The sequence below is a fragment of the Scyliorhinus canicula genome, chromosome 3 (assembly GCF_902713615.1).
Source record: "Scyliorhinus canicula chromosome 3, sScyCan1.1, whole genome shotgun sequence".
In the NCBI taxonomy this organism is placed as follows: domain Eukaryota; kingdom Metazoa; phylum Chordata; class Chondrichthyes; order Carcharhiniformes; family Scyliorhinidae; genus Scyliorhinus; species Scyliorhinus canicula.
The window spans coordinates 85,984,220-86,000,162 of NC_052148.1; the positions used below are offsets into that span (position 1 = coordinate 85,984,220).

The 15,943-nt window shown below is 50.2% G+C and overlaps 1 protein-coding gene across 3 annotated transcripts in view; it reads right to left on the minus strand.

Annotated features, from left to right (window-relative positions):
• Positions 1-14,300, minus strand: part of fgf10a (fibroblast growth factor 10a) — a 172,115-nt gene extending 157,815 nt beyond the window's left edge. For 2 of the 3 annotated variants that reach the window (XM_038790850.1, XM_038790848.1), the window contains exon 1: positions 14,073-14,300. The gene's annotated coding sequence lies outside the window, so the exon portion shown is untranslated. Of the gene's footprint in view, positions 1-13,069; positions 13,140-14,072 lie in introns of those variants that run through there. The other variant, XM_038790849.1, reaches the window with a different exon arrangement.
• Positions 14,301-15,943: the final 1,643 nt, after the last annotated feature.

The following is a 15,943-nucleotide window of genomic DNA, read 5'->3' on the forward strand; positions in this document are numbered from 1 at the left end:
ACTGAGGGTGAGGCTGAGGGTGAGGTTGAGGTTGAGGTTAAGACTGAGGGTGAGGCTGAGGGTGAGGTTGAGGTTAAGACTGAGGGTGAGGCTGAGGGTGAGGTAGAGGTTGAGGTTAAGACTGAGGTTGAGGTTGAGACTGAGGTTGAGGCTGAGGGTGAGGTTGAGGTTGAGGCTGAGGGTGAGGCTGAGGGTGAGGTTGAGGTTGAGGTTGAGACTGAGGGTGAGGCTGAGGGTGAGGTTGATGTTGGGGTTTGAGGGTGAGGTTGAGACTGAGGGTGAGGCTGAGGGTGAGGTTGAGGTTGAGGTTTGAAGGTGAGGTTGAGGCTGAGACTGAGATTGAGGATGAGTTTGAGACTGAGGTTGAGTTTGAGGCTGAGCCTAAGGTTGAGGTTGAGTTTGAGGTTGAGGCTGAGGTTGAGGTTGAGGCTGAGGTTGAGGCTGAAGGTGTGGCTGAGTTTGAGGGTGAGGCTGAGACTGAGGGTGAGGCTGAGGGTGAGGTTGAGGTTGAGGTTAAGACTTAGGGTGAGGCTGAGGGTGAGGATGAGGTTAAGACTGAGGTTGAGGTTGAGACTGAGGTTGAGGCTGAGGGTGAGGTTGAGGTTGAGGCTGAGGTTGAGGCTGAGGGTGAGGCTGAGGGTGAGGTTGAGGTTGAGGTTGAGACTGAGGGTGAGGCTGAGGGTGAGGTTGAGGTTGAGGTTTGAGGGTGAGGATGAGACTGAGGGTGAGGTTGAGACTGAGGGTGAGGCTGAGGGTGAGGTTGAGGTTGAGGTTGAGACTGAGGGTGAGGCTGAGGGTGAGGTTGAGGTTGAGACTGAGGGTGAGGCTGAGGGTGAGGTTGAGGGTGAGGTTGAGACTGAGGCTGGGGCTGAGGCTGAGGTTGAGGTTAAGACTGAGGGTGAGGCTGAGGGTGAGGTAGAGGTTGAGGTTAAGACTGAGGTTGAGGTTGAGACTGAGGTTGAGGCTGAGGGTGAGGTTGAGGTTGAGGCTGAGGGTGAGGCTGAGGGTGAGGTTGAGTTTGAGGTTGAGACTGAGGGTGAGGCTGAGGGTGAGGTTGATGTTGGGGTTTGAGGGTGAGGTTGAGACTGAGGGTGAGGCTGAGGGTGAGGTTGAGGTTGAGGTTTGAAGGTGAGGTTGAGGCTGAGACTGAGATTGAGGATGAGGTTGAGACTGAGGTTGAGTTTGAGGCTGAGCCTAAGGTTGAGGTTGAGTTTGAGGTTGAGGCTGAGGTTGAGGTTGAGGCTGAGGTTGAGGCTGAAGGTGTGGCTGAGTTTGAGGGTGAGGCTGAGACTGAGGGTGAGGCTGAGGGTGAGGTTGAGGTTGAGGTTAAGACTTAGGGTGAGGCTGAGGGTGAGGTTGAGGTTAAGACTGAGGTTGAGGTTGAGACTGAGGTTGAGGCTGAGGGTGAGGTTGAGGTTGAGGCTGAGGTTGAGGCTGAGGGTGAGGCTGAGGGTGAGGTTGAGGTTGAGGTTGAGACTGAGGGTGAGGCTGAGGGTGAGGTTGAGGTTGAGGTTTGAGGGTGAGGATGAGACTGAGGGTGAGGTTGAGACTGAGGGTGAGGCTGAGGGTGAGGTTGAGGTTGAGACTGAGGGTGAGGCTGAGGGTGAGGTTGAGATTGAGACTGAGGGTGAGGCTGAGGGTGAGGTTGAGATTGAGGTTTGAGGGTGAGGTTGAGACTGAGGGTGAGGCTGAGGGTGAGGTTGAGATTGAGGTTTGAAGGTGAGGTTGAGGCTGAGACTGAGATTGAGGTTGAGGTTGAGACTGAGGTTTGAGTTTGAGACTGTGGGTGAGGTTGAGACTGAGGGTGAGGCTGAGGGTGAGGTTGAGGTTGAGGTTGAGACTGAGGGTGAGGCTGAGGGTGAGGTTGAGGTTGAGACTGAGGGTGAGGTTGAGGGTGAGGTTGAGACTGAGGCTGGGGCTGAGGGTGAGGTAGAGGTTGAGGTTAAGACTGAGGTTGAGGTTGAGACTGAGGTTGAGGCTGAGGGTGAGGTTGAGGTTGAGGCTGAGGGTGAGGCTGAGGGTGAGGTTGAGGTTGAGGTTGAGAATGAGGGTGAGGCTGAGGGTGAGGTTGATGTTGGGGTTTGAGGGTGAGGTTGAGACTGAGGGTGAGGCTGAGGGTGAGGTTGAGGTTGAGGTTTGAAGGTGAGGTTGAGGCTGAGACTGAGATTGAGGATGAGGTTGAGACTGAGGTTGAGTTTGAGGCTGAGCCTAAGGTTGAGGTTGAGTTTGAGGTTGAGGCTGAGGTTGAGGTTGAGGCTGAGGTTGAGGCTGAAGGTGTGGCTGAGTTTGAGGGTGAGGCTGAGACTGAGGGTGAGGCTGAGGGTGAGGTTGAGGTTAAGACTTAGGGTGAGGCTGAGGGTGAGGTTGAGGTTAAGACTGAGGTTGAGGTTGAGACTGAGGTTGAGGCTGAGGGTGAGGTTGAGGTTGAGGCTGAGGTTGAGGCTGAGGGTGAGGCTGAGGGTGAGGTTGAGGTTGAGGTTGAGACTGAGGGTGAGGCTGAGGGTGAGGTTGAGGTTGAGGTTTGAGGGTGAGGGTGAGGTTGAGACTGAGGGTGAGGCTGAGGGTGAGGTTGAGGTTGAGGTTGAGACTGAGGGTGAGGCTGAGGGTGAGGTTGAGGTTGAGACTGAGGGTGAGGCTGAGGTTGAGATTGAGACTGAGGGTGAGGCTGAGGGTGAGGTTGAGATTGAGGTTTGAGGGTGAGGTTGAGACTGAGGGTGAGGCTGAGGGTGAGGTTGAGATTGAGGTTTGAAGGTGAGGTTGAGGCTGAGACTGAGATTGAGGTTGAGGTTGAGACTGAGGTTGAGGTTGAGACTGAGGTTGAGTTTGAGGCTGAGGGTGAGGTTGAAGCTGAGGTTGAGGTTGAGGTTGGGGTGAGGTTGAGGTTGAGGCTGAGGGTGAGGTTGAGGCTGAGCCTAAGGTTGAGGTTGAGTTTGAGGTTGATGGTGAGGTTGAGGTTGAGGCTAAGTTTGAGGTTGAGGTTGAGTTTGAGGCTGAGGTTGAGGTTAAGACTGAGGGTGAGGCTGAGGGTGAGGTTGAGGTTGAGGCTGAGGTTGAGGTTGAGTTTGAGGCTGTGGTTGAGGACGAGGCTGAGGGTGCGACTGAGGTTGAGTTTGAGGCTGAGGTTGAGACTGAGGGTGAGACTGAGGTTGAGGTTGAGGCTGAGGTTGAGACTGAGGTTGAGTTTGAGGCTGAGGTTGAGACTGAGGTTGAGGTTGAGGCTGAGGTTGAGACTGAGGTTGTGACTGAGGGTGAGTCTGAGGGTGAGGTTGAGGTTGAGGCTGAGGTTGAGACTGAAGGTGAGGCTGAGGGTGAGTTTGAGGTTGAGGTTTGAGTGTTAGGTTGAGACTGAGGGTGAGGCTGAGGGTGAGGTTGAGGTTGAGGTTTGAAGGTGAGGTTGAGGCTGAGACTGAGATTGAGGTTGAGGTTGAGACTGAGGTTGAGCTTGAGACTGAGGTTGAGTTTGAGGCTGAGGGTGAGGTTGAAGCTGAGGCTGAGGTTGAGGTTGAGAGTGAGGTTGAGGTTGAGGCTGAGGGTGAGGTTGAGGCTGAGCCTAAGGTTGAGGTTGAGTTTGAGATTAAGGGTGAGTTTGAGATTGAGGGTGAGGTTGAGGTTGAGGCTAAGTTTGAGGTTGAGGTTGAGTTTGAGGCTGAGGTTGAGGTTAAGACTGAGGGTGAGGCTGAGGGTGAGACTGTGGTTGAGTTTGAGGCTGAGGTTGAGACTGAGGGTGAGACTGAGGTTGAGGTTGAGTTTGAGGTTGAGGCTGAGGTTGAGATTGAGGCTGAGGTTGAGGCTGAAGGTGTGGCTGAGTTTGAGGGTGAGGCTGAGACTGAGGGTGAGGCTGAGGGTGAGGTTGAGGTTAAGACTTAGGGTGAGGCTGAGGGTGAGGTTGAGGTTAAGACTGAGGTTGAGGTTGAGACTGAGGTTGAGGCTGAGGGTGAGGTTGAGGTTGAGGCTGAGGTTGAGGCTGAGGGTGAGGCTGAGGGTGAGGTTGAGGTTGAGGTTGAGACTGAGGGTGAGGCTGAGGGTGAGGTTGAGTTTGAGGTTTGAGGGTGAGGGTGAGTTTGAGACTGAGGGTGAGGCTGAGGGTGAGGTTGAGGTTGAGGTTGAGACTGAGGGTGAGGCTGAGGGTGAGGTTGAGGTTGAGACTGAGGGTGAGGCTGAGGGTGAGGTTGAGATTGAGACTGAGGGTGAGGCTGAGGGTGAGGTTGAGATTGAGGTTTGAGGGTGAGGTTGAGACTGAGGGTGAGGCTGAGGGTGAGGTTGAGATTGAGATTTGAAGGTGAGGTTGAGGCTGAGACTGAGATTGAGGTTGAGGTTGAGACTGAGGTTGAGGTTGAGACTGAGGTTGAGTTTGAGGCTGAGGGTGAGGTTGAAGCTGAGGTTGAGGTTGAGGTTGGGGTGAGGTTGAGGTTGAGGCTGAGGGTGAGGTTGAGGCTGAGCCTAAGGTTGAGGTTGAGTTTGAGGTTGATGGTGAGGTTGAGGTTGAGGCTAAGTTTGAGGTTGAGGTTGAGTTTGAGGCTGAGGTTGAGGTTAAGACTGAGGGTGAGGCTGAGGGTGAGGTTGAGGTTGAGGCTGAGGTTGAGGTTGAGTTTGAGGCTGTGGTTGAGGACGAGGCTGAGGGTGAGACTGAGGTTGAGTTTGAGGCTGAGGTTGAGACTGAGGGTGAGACTGAGGTTGAGGTTGAGGCTGAGGTTGAGACTGAGGTTGAGTTTGAGGCTGAGGTTGAGACTGAGGTTGAGGTTGAGGCTGAGGTTGAGACTGAGGTTGTGACTGAGGGTGAGTCTGAGGGTGAGGTTGAGGTTGAGGCTGAGGTTGAGACTGAAGGTGAGGCTGAGGGTGAGTTTGAGGTTGAGGTTTGAGTGTTAGGTTGAGACTGAGGGTGAGGCTGAGGGTGAGGTTGAGGTTGAGGTTTGAAGGTGAGGTTGAGGCTGAGACTGAGATTGAGGTTGAGGTTGAGACTGAGGTTGAGCTTGAGACTGAGGTTGAGTTTGAGGCTGAGGGTGAGGTTGAAGCTGAGGCTGAGGTTGAGGTTGAGAGTGAGGTTGAGGTTGAGGCTGAGGGTGAGGTTGAGGCTGAGCCTAAGGTTGAGGTTGAGTTTGAGATTAAGGGTGAGTTTGAGATTGAGGGTGAGGTTGAGGTTGAGGCTAAATTTGAGGTTGAGGTTGAGTTTGAGGCTGAGGTTGAGGTTAAGACTGAGGGTGAGGCTGAGGGTGGGACTGTGGTTGAGTTTGAGGCTGAGGTTGAGACTGAGGGTGAGACTGAGGTTGAGGTTGAGGCTGAGGTTGAGACTGAGGTTGAGTTTGAGGCTGAGGTTGAGACTGAGGTTGAGGTTGAGGCTGAGGTTGAGACTGAGGGTGAGGTTGAGGTTGAGGCTAAGGGTGAGGTTGAGGTTGAGGCTGAGGTTAAGACTGAGGGTGAGGCTGAGGCTGAGGGTGAGGTTGAGGTTGAGATTGAGACTGAGGGTGAGGCTGAGGGTGAGGTTGAGGTTGAGACTTAGGTTGAGGTTGAGGTTGAGGTTGAGACTGAGGTTGAGGTTGAGACTGAGGGTGAAGCTGAGGCTGAGGGTGAGGTTGAGGTTGAGGCTGAGGTTGAGGCTGAGATTGAGACTGAGGTTGAGGTTGAGACTGAGGTTGAGGTTGAGGTTGAGGGTGAAGGTGAGGTTGAAGCTGAGGCTGAGGTTGAGGGTGAGGTTGAGGTTGAGGCTGAGAGTGAGGTTGAGGTTGAGTTTGAGGCTGAGGTTGAGACTGAGGGTGAGACTGAGGTTGAGGTTGAGGCTGAGGTTGAGACTGAGGTTGAGTTTGAGGCTGAGGTTGAGACTGAGGTTGAGGTTGAGGCTGAGGTTGAGACTGAGGTTGAGACTGAGGGTGAGGTTGAGGTTGAGGCTAAGGGTGAGGTTGAGGTTGAGGCTGAGGTTAAGACTGAGGGTGAGGCTGAGGCTGAGGGTGAGGTTGAGGTTGAGGCTGAGGTTGAGGCTGAGATTGAGACTGAGGTTGAGGTTGAGACTGAGGTTGAGGTTGAGGTTGAGGGTGAAGGTGAGGTTGAAGCTGAGGCTGAGGTTGAGGGTGAGGTTGAGGTTGAGGCTGAGAGTGAGGTTGAGGTTGAGGTTTGAAGGTGAGGTTGAGGTTGAGGTTGAGACTGAGGTTGAGGTTGAGACTGAGGTTGAGGCTGAGGGTGAGGTTGAGGCTGAGCCTAAGGTTGAGGTTGAGTTTGAGGTTGAGGTTGAGGGTGAGGTTGAGGCTGAGGTTGATGCTGAGGGAGTGGCTGAGTTTGAAGTTGAGGGTGAGGCTGAGAATGAGGGTGAGACTGAGGGTGAGGCTGAGGTTGAGGTTTGAGGATGAGGTTGAGGCTGAGGCTGAGGGTGAGGTTGAGGCTGAGGGTGAGGTTGAGACTGAGTGTGTGGCTAAGTTTGAGGTTGAGGTTGTGTTTGAGGCTGAGGTTGAGGTTAAGACTGAGGGTGAGGCTGAGGGTGAGGTTGAGGTTGAGGTTTGAGGGCGAGGTTGAGACTGAGGGTGAGGCTGAGGCTGAGACTGAGGGTGAGGCTGAGGGTGAGGTTGAGGCTGAGTTGAGGTTGAGGGTGAGGCTGAGGGTGAGGCTGAGTGTGAGGCTGAGACTGAGGTTGAGGTTGAGGTTTGAAGGTGAGGTTGAGGCTGAGACTGAGGTTGAGACTGAGGTGGAGGTTGAGGCTGAGGTTGAGGCTAGGGATCAGACTGAGGGTGAGGTTGAGGCTGAGGGTGAGGTTGAGGCTGAGTTTGAGGTTGAGACTGAGGTTGAGACTGAGGTTGAGGTTGAGGCTGAGGTTGAGACTGAGGGTGAGGCTGAGGTTGAGTTTGAGACTGAGGCTGAGGTTGAGGTTGAGGGTGAGGCTGAGGTTGAGACTGAGGGTGAGGCTGAGGTTTGAGGGTGAGGCTGAGGTTGAGGTTGAGGGTGAGCTTGAGACTGAGGTTGAGGTTGAGGCTGAGGTTGAGACTGAGGGTGAGGCTGAGGTTGAGTTTGAGACTGAGGCTGAGGTTGAGGGTGAGGCTGAGACTGAGGCAGAGGTTGAGGTTTGAGGGTGAGGTTGAGGCTGAGATTGAGGTTGAGGTCGAGGTTTGAAGGTAAGGTTGATGATTGAGGTTGAGGCCGAAGTGGAGGTTGAGGTTGTGGCGGCTTGCTGTCTCCCGTGCCTTGATGTCTGAGATGACCTTGGCAGGCATCCTCTGTGGGAGGGATGAACCTTAAGGTCTACTTTCAGGTTGCATGGGGTGTTACAGTGCTTCCCTTCTCGGTGTGCGGAACTGGAGGTATGTCATTCACTCGTGGATTCCCAGCAGTGCCTGAACCATGCAGTTGAAGCCCAGCATGATGGAGCTCATGCTCTGAGCTATGGAGGTCATGAAATGAACCATGGAGTAGATACCCCCACCATGGAGTGCATGTCCTATACCAAGGTCTCCACCTCGGACATCACTCTCACAGTGTAGGCCTTATTGCATTGGAGTGACGGCACTATCTACTCAGACAGAAGGAAATGGAACTACTCCAGTCGGCCTTGCTGTCCGAGGAGGCATGCTGTCATCCCCTCCTAATGTTCAGGTCTCTGCAGTCTTAGATCCAGCAGCTCTGGGATGGCTGTACCCAGGGGCATGTCATTGGTCTGGGACTCAGCAGACTCCTGAGTTCCGGCATCCCTCTGAGTGCCAGATTCCAGGATGTTCTAAATCCATCTGCTGTGGATCTTCATCTGTGAGCTACTCACCAGTGAGTGACCCAGAAGCCTGCCTACTAGTTATTCCCATGGAGGTGTGAGTATCCGTGCTGATGGAGGGTGTGGGTGACAGCTGTGACATCACCTCAATACTTGATCTAAGATGTCGCCCTCAGAGCTGTGCTCTCTGGAGTGTATGAGGTTGGTCGACAGATTGACCTGCAATGGAAGTGAGATGGCATTAGTGCCTTACAGAGGCAGACGGGTGGGAGCAGGTTAGCTCACGTGAGACTTGCACCATGGCTGCATGATTGGAGGGTTCTCACCTTTGCTTCTTGCCAGGGCGGCACGTGGCACAGTGGTTAGCATTGCTGCCTACGGCGCTGAGGACCCGGGTTCGAATCCCGGCCCTGGGTCACTGCCCGTGTGGAGTTTGCACATTCTCCCCGTGTCTACGTAGGTTTCACCCCCACAACCCAAAGATGTGCAGATTAGGTCAATTGGCCATGCTAAATTGCCCCTTCATTGGAAAAACAATAATTGGGTACTCTAAATTTTGGGGAAAAAAAACCCAAAAAAACTTTGCTTCTTGCCACCTCACCCTCTGCACAGGTGCGGTTCTGCTCCCCACTGGCCAGCTCAAAGGATCTCTCCTCAAAGGGTGTTTGGGTTCTCAGCTCGGGCACAACTCCGGTAGGCTGTGCCCGCTCACGCCTATTGTGCTTGAGTTTGCCCTGCAATGAGACAGTGGTAGGCGGACGTCCTGCCAGGTCAGATGGCGATGAAGTTTGGCGTGTGGGGAGGGCGGCATGACAATATTAGGACTCTGTGAGGTGGCTGGGTGAGAGATCACTGAGGAGGTGTGATGCATGTGTGAAGGGATACAGCAGGAGACATGAGGAGGCAGATTTACCCTGGCTGCACAAAAAAGGTAATTCATCTTCTCTTTGCTCTGTTGCTCTAATGGAGCGAGCTGGCAAAAACTATTGGGGCCACAGCCTCCGAAGCAGGCTTGGTGACCTTGCTTGTTGGACGTCTGGCCGATCACAGGTACAGGATGTCGCACCTCTGTTCAACATCTTCCAGGAGTTTAGTAAGGGTTTCCTCCATGAGATGTGGTATTGTCTTCCTGGCAGCCATCCCCCCAACTGGACTTAAAACAAATGCAGGGGAGGAATTTAAAAGGAGCATCCCACTGATTACAGAGATTAAGGCCGGGTTTCTCCCGGTCGGAGAATCCCCGGGTGGGGGGCGGTGTCAGGACAGGCCGAGTGCCCGCCGTGTTCGGCCGAGCCCCACCAGCGTGGGTCACGTATGGTCCCGCACAGCGGGACCTGGAAGTTGTGTCTGTGGGGGTCGTTCTGGTGGGAGTGGGGGGATCTGACCCCAGGGGGGCCTCCACGGTGGCCTGGCCCGCAATCGGGGACTACCAATCGGTGGGCAGGCGGGTTCCGTGGCGGCCTATGTTCCTCCTCGGCGGGCCCCTGTAGGGCTCCGCCACATTGCCCGGGGGCTGGCGCGGAGAGGTGAACCCATGCGCATGTGCGAACTCACGCTGGCCACGGTGCGCCTGCTGGAGCAGCGGAGACCACTCCGGCGCTGACCTAGCCCCCTCGGAAGGGGTGCATACCTGACAATTGAGAACCGTTGATGCTGGAGTGGTTCACGCCGCTTTTCACGCCGGCATCAGAACTTGACCGCGGGATTGTAGAATCCTGGCCTAAGTTTTTCCAGGGTGAGCATATCAGAGGAAGCCACCATGAGTGGGGCGTGAATCACGTGAAAAAATAAAATTGTGTTCAGGAGGCTAAATGTGCGGCGCATTTTCCCAACATTTATTGAGAAACTGGATTAGATATTAGTTCTGAATTTTGGGCTTTATGTGTTTCTCTATTAAATACTTACTAAACCGAGGTGCAGTTTTAGAATTTCTTTTTTCATTTAGGCCAGAGTTGGAGCTGACCAACTGAATTAACCCAAAGACATGACGTTTGACCAAAAAGAAAATTCTTCAATTTAGGAGAGGGCAAGTGAACAGTTTTTATATTTCACATGGCCAGTCGTGACTGTCCATTGAGATGGTCAAAAGGCTGCTTGAAAGCATGTTGTGAAAGAAGTGATTCAAGGCTATTAAATTACAGTTTTTGTACATTTGAAGCAGTCTGATGGACTCAGGTTGTCTGGAATGGGTATTTCCCTTTGTATTTTGTCTCTACTGGATTCAATTTTAATCTCTAGAGCAAGGCAGCAAAGCTGCTGCCAATTTTAACCTCTCGAGCAAGGTTAATGCCAGACCATCCGGAATAAGATACAATAGCCGGGATTCTCCCCTACCCGGGGGGCGGGGTGTCCCGGTGTGTTGGAGTGGCGTGAACCACTCCGGCGTCGGGCCGCCCCAAAAGTGCGGAAGTCTCCGCACCTTTAGGGGCCAAGCCCTCACATTGAGGGGCTAGGCCTACGTCGGAGTGATTCCCGCTCAGCCTGCTGGCGTGAACGGCCTTTGGCGCCACGCCAGCCGGGGCCGAAAGGACTTCACCGGCCGGCGTAAGTCCGCGCATGCGCCGGAGCGTCAGCGGTCCCTGACGTCAACCTGACGCATGCACGGGTGAAGACCATGGCGAAGGCGGAACAAAAAGAGTGCCCCCACGGCACAGGCCCTCCGGCCGATCGGTGGGCCCTGATCGCGCGGGCCAGGCCACTGTGGGGGCAACCCCCGGGTTCAGATCACCCCGCGCCACCCCCCCAGGACCCCGGCGCCCGCCCGCGTCACCAATCCCACCGGTCAGGTAGGTGGTTTAATCCACATCGGTGGGAGAGGCTTGTCAGCGGCGGGACTTCGGCCCATCATGGGACGGAGAATCGCCCCGGGAGGCCCGCCGACTGGCGCGGCGTGATTCCCACCCTAGCCGAATCTCTGGTGGCGGAGAATTCGGGACACGGCAGGGGCGGGATTGACGCCGGCCCCGGGCGATTCTCCGACCCAGGGGAGGGGTTGGAGAATCCCGCCCAATTACTTTTTCCGAGTTGAGCTGAAGTATATACAGGGAAGTTTGCTGGCAGATGCAGTGAATTTCAATGAAGTAACATTTGCCGTTTAAGTTGTGCAGGTTAGGTGGATTGACCATGATCAATGTATGGTGTTATGGGGAAAGGACGGAGGAATGGGTCTAGATATAGTGCTCTTTTGGAGGTTCGGTGCGGACTCATTGGGCCAAATGGCCTCATTCTGCGCTGTTGGGATTGGATTCTATTCTGTGGATTTTACCTGGAAATTTAAGATAAATACTTGAATGCTTGAAAATATAAAATCAAATTGTAGACAATAAATTCTAGTTACTTCATAAATAAATAACCGGTTGGGTTAAATGATATTGAACTCTCAATTGATGCTCTTTTTATTGCTTCACAGTTCACTCTCAAATATGGTGGGATAAAATAATCTAAGTTACAGTGACCTGCAATGTTGGTAGGTCTGAAGGCCAGCATGAAAAGTAGAATTCTGCATCAAGGTGCAATGAGGCCCTGAATTTATGCTTGTCCAGCATCATTAAAATATGAAGCAGTTTATTTGGACAGGAGTCACCGGGCAGTGATTAAAAGTGGGGGCACTGGCTGCTTTTAGCTAGCCAAGGACAACCAGTTGAGCATAAAACGGATGGAATTTGAGATTGTCGTGACCCATACAGCTCAGCACTGCATTTAGGTGATGCATTTACCAATTGAACCTCCGAGGGAACTTGTCAATCTTTTTCTTCCTGATCAAGTATAAATCTTTAGTTAGGTGCCTGCATGTTAAAGAAACCATCCGTAATATTCTCAATATCTTTGCATTCAGCTGCTCAGAAATTTTCAGCAAAAGATTGATTGTGTTGTTTCACGTTATGGACAATGGAAAATATATAATCCGCCAAACACATGAGCCTTCAATGCTAACTGGATAAGATTGCTAAAGATTTCTATATGTGTGTATCACCAACGAATTGCCAAATACATTTTTAATGCATCATGTAGCTCCTTATTGAAAGGATTAAAAATTGGGATGCGGTGGGGTTGGGGGGGGGGGGGGGGGGGGGGGGGGGTGTGGTTAAACTAAATCAAGGTAATTTAAAAATATAAAATTTACAGGATGTGGCCGTCGCTGGTTAGGCCAGCATTTATTGCCCATCCCTAGTTGCCCTTCAGAAGGTGGTGATGAGTTGCCTTCTTGAACCACTGCAGTCCTTGAGGTGTAGGTACACCCACTGTGCTGCTAGGGAGGGAGTCCCAGGATGTTACCCCAGCGACAGTAAGGTGGCGGCGATACGTTTGCAAGTCAGGAGAGTAAGTGAATCACTGGATAATTTTATTTAATCATGTAATAATGCAGAAACAAAGTACAAAAAAGTCAAAGGTGATTTTAGATCCCTGGACCTTGGGCACCACAAATGTGGATTAATTAAAAGCTTGTGAACAATCAAAATCAAGTACCTCTACTAAATAATGCTATTTCATGTGAAAGTGTGACTCATGCTTTGAGAAATGTTGGAATGAATGATCAGGGTGCAAATAAATTCATCAATTAAGTCAATTTCACACAGAATACATCAAACATGGCCTAATGCAGGCTGATGGGAAGGCATTTAGTGCATGACTACCTTTTATGTGGGCTGCACCAAGTGACCATTTAACAGCTGAAGCAACTCTCAAAAACTAAACACTCCTAGTGGGAGCGCTAGAAATTGTTCTTCCCCAAAGCTGCAAAATTAAATAAACTGCTGCTATCATAAAGGAACCCGAGCCTGAATGTTTAAAGTCACACACACAAATAAAACTTCTACCTTATCTGTTACGCTTATACAATAACAACAGAGAAGTGCTAAATTACACAGCATCGCTTTAACCAGATGTACTTTGAAATGCTTTACCCTGAATTAATTCAGGCTTCAAATTGGCATAGCTTTAAACAAATTCACCTCAATATCCAAACACCAAGAAGAAAAGGACTTTTGGTTATTAATGAGAAGTCACTTGAACAGATTACTTGACAAAATTTACCAGTCCTAATCTTTTGAAAAGCATACCCATGAGCTAATACATTGTTTCATTTTGAGTAAATGCTTCTAAAATATACCAAGTAAAGCGACCGACCATGCTTCAGAGATCTAAAACAAATTCTAAAATGCCACCTCAGCTGGCTAAGTAATATACATTAATGGAAATGTTTTATTCATGCTGTAAATGTTGTTTTCCATAACATTGAAGCATAAAAATTGTACTTTAATATATATTCAGCTATCTTCATATGTTAACACCGTGGTGATTGTAACACTAAACATGAATGGTTCAGGGGAATGCTGACTATTACATTCGTTAAGAAAATAAGAGAGTGAATAAGATCATCATTACCGTAAGCAAAATGTACTTTTCGTATAATTCCTTTCCAATTATAACTCCCCATTTGTCAAAACTGTTTCCCTCCTTAAAGTCGATGAACAGACGAACGCCTATCAATTACCTTTTCAATTCCAATTTACAAACAAAATGAATTGTGATGTAGTAAAATTAGACTGATCTTTTCTGGCAACAGAAAGAGGCTGTAAAACCAGTAGATTTTTCTCCCATTGAAAGTCTTCACCTGTTTGAACAATCTTTTTGATGGAACATTAAATCAGATGAAAGCTCTGGCTTGTGACAATAATGAATGAAATTCCAAAGGGCTTTGCTGTGTCTCATGTGGTTTGTGTGCCCATGGAGTGCTCTAAAGAATAAATACAATTGAGGATAGTGTTTGAAACAATATGAATTGAGAAGTCCTTTAATGTCATTACTGTCAGGTGCGCAAATGAAGCTTTCAGACCGTTAATCTGCAGCATATAGTCGGAAGCAGTATCTAGAAAAATCCACATGAACTTTTTTCTAGCCTCATCTTTGCAAAGAAAATAAGGATTTGTTTTAAAAATAGTAATGTGCATGCAGAGAAAATGGTTCAAAACAATTTCACAGCATTCTTTAACACTTGCTTCCTATCAATTTTTTATTTGGGAAAAATTACTACCCTGCTTCACAGGCTCTAGGCCCCTCCTTTGAAGGCACCTTTATACAAGGCAATCAAAATCACAGATCTGACATGAGGTTAACTAATCCGGGTTGAGGTCTATATTTTTTGTCAGCAGCGTTCAATGTTATTTTATTCTTTCACTCTTTATAACCTTTAACTTCATCCAATTATGTTTCAGCAATGCACCTATGACGGAAAGGAGGCTGCCCAGAAAAATCTGAGTCAGTTTGTCCAAGGTTAGTATACAAATCTAATCTTCTAATCTTGAATCTGTCTTGTAATTCCGAGGCATTTAAAAAAATACATATATTTTTCTCCCTCTCCTTCGGAGAAAAACAGAAACATACTCACCCTGTAGTGCAGTTGTTAAAAGAGATCACAGCAGTCTAGCCTCTCAATCTGGATCCCATTAATGTCACAGCACAGCAGATCCTACTTGGCAGCAGGTTGGTGTTTCTGCAGTTAACAACCTCAGCGAACTGCACCTCACCAGCTTGCTAATGTTAAATAAACTCACCGTAACTCAAGAGTTTGTTCCAGCACACAAATTGCAACAAAAGGATTGGTGTTAACACAACAGCCAGCGTGTAACTGTTTGAAGTCTTCAAATTGACTCTAGTATTACAGTATTTCATTTGGAGTAGGGAGGGGGGGGGGGGGGGGAATGGAATTGGTGCTCCTCCTCCAAGACTTCCTAACCCGCCCTCTTAAATGAAGCATAAGATATGTCAACTTGTCAGCCTTATACTGAGACGAGACACTCTGCTGGTGTTTCTGAAGTTTAGCTTCTGTCTTTTATTCTCTCCTGCTATTTGAACCATATCTGACTATGCTTTCGGTCCAGACCTCTGCGCCCACTAAGTTACTAGTCAAGTGAACAGCAGAAACCCGAAGATGAGAGAAAATGATGCAATTGCTTTAGGGCAAAATGTACTCCTTTGAACTGCTGTGTGATGTTACTTTACAGGCAGGCTGAAAAAGAATGAAACAAATCTTTAAATAAATTATTACACTGACAGATGGTATAAAGTCGATACTTTTATAATTGAGTAAGCATATTCTTATTATTCAACCGAGAGGTTTGGAAACCTCGGAAGTTTTTTTTTGCACCGGACCATTTTAAGGATTGCATCGTCTGACATGACAATTCCAGTTGTTGGACTGTAGTTTGCTGTCAAAATGAAGATAAGAATAATGACATTCCCTGATATTTATGCGCAAATGCCACAGCAATATAAAGCAAGGAGCAAATGTGCAGATAAACGCAAATATCCCAAAGTGGAAATGGCATTTCGCGCACTGGCTCACCATTGAAATACATTAAAGGGCAAGAAGTTGTTGTATTAGCACTATAGATGCACCACATTGGGAAAACGAGACTCCTGAAACATCCCATCTCGATTGATGGCAGAACCCAGCATACCAGTACAAGAGAAAAGGCTGAAGTATTTGCAGCCATCTTCAGCCAGAAGTGCTGAGTTGATGATCCATCTTGACATCCCCTGATTCCGCAACATCACAGATGCCAATCTTCAGTCAATTCAATTTACTCCACATGACTTCAAGGATGGGCCCTGGGAATCATGGGATTGGCTGAGAAGAGAGCAGTCACCGACAGCGAGGTTGGCCTGTGCCGTAGAGGTTACGATCCACTGCCCCTTTACCCAGATGACCTGTCTCAAGTGAGTTCTTCATATCAGACAAAATGATCCTTCCCTCCCAGTGACCACATGTCCCTTTTCCCACAGGGTCTCTATCTGATGGGGCACGACCATCCGGGGTCACACATACCCGCCGTACCCGCCGCCCAAGAGAACACCTCAGAGAACAGCTTTAAGGATATCACCATCGAGGTGTCACAGCTGTCATCCCCACCCTCCACCAGCACAGAAACACAGGGCGCGATTCTCCCAGAGGGGGAGAAATCGTAAGGCTGGCGTCAAATCCGGGCGGGTTTGACACCAGCCCCCCCCCTCCCCGACCGGGAACCGATTCTGGTCCCCGGTCGGGGCTAGCATGCCGCCGCCGTAAACTCCGGCATCGCGGGCTTAACGAATTTCGTTAAGCCCGCTTGCCAGAGTTTGCGCCGGCTGACGCGTCATATGACGTCAGCCGCGCATGCGCGGATTGGAAGACTCCAACCTGCGCATGCGCAGATGACGTCATCGCGCATTTGCGCGAAACCCGCGCATGCGCGGGCCGGGTTGCCCCTCAGCCGCCCC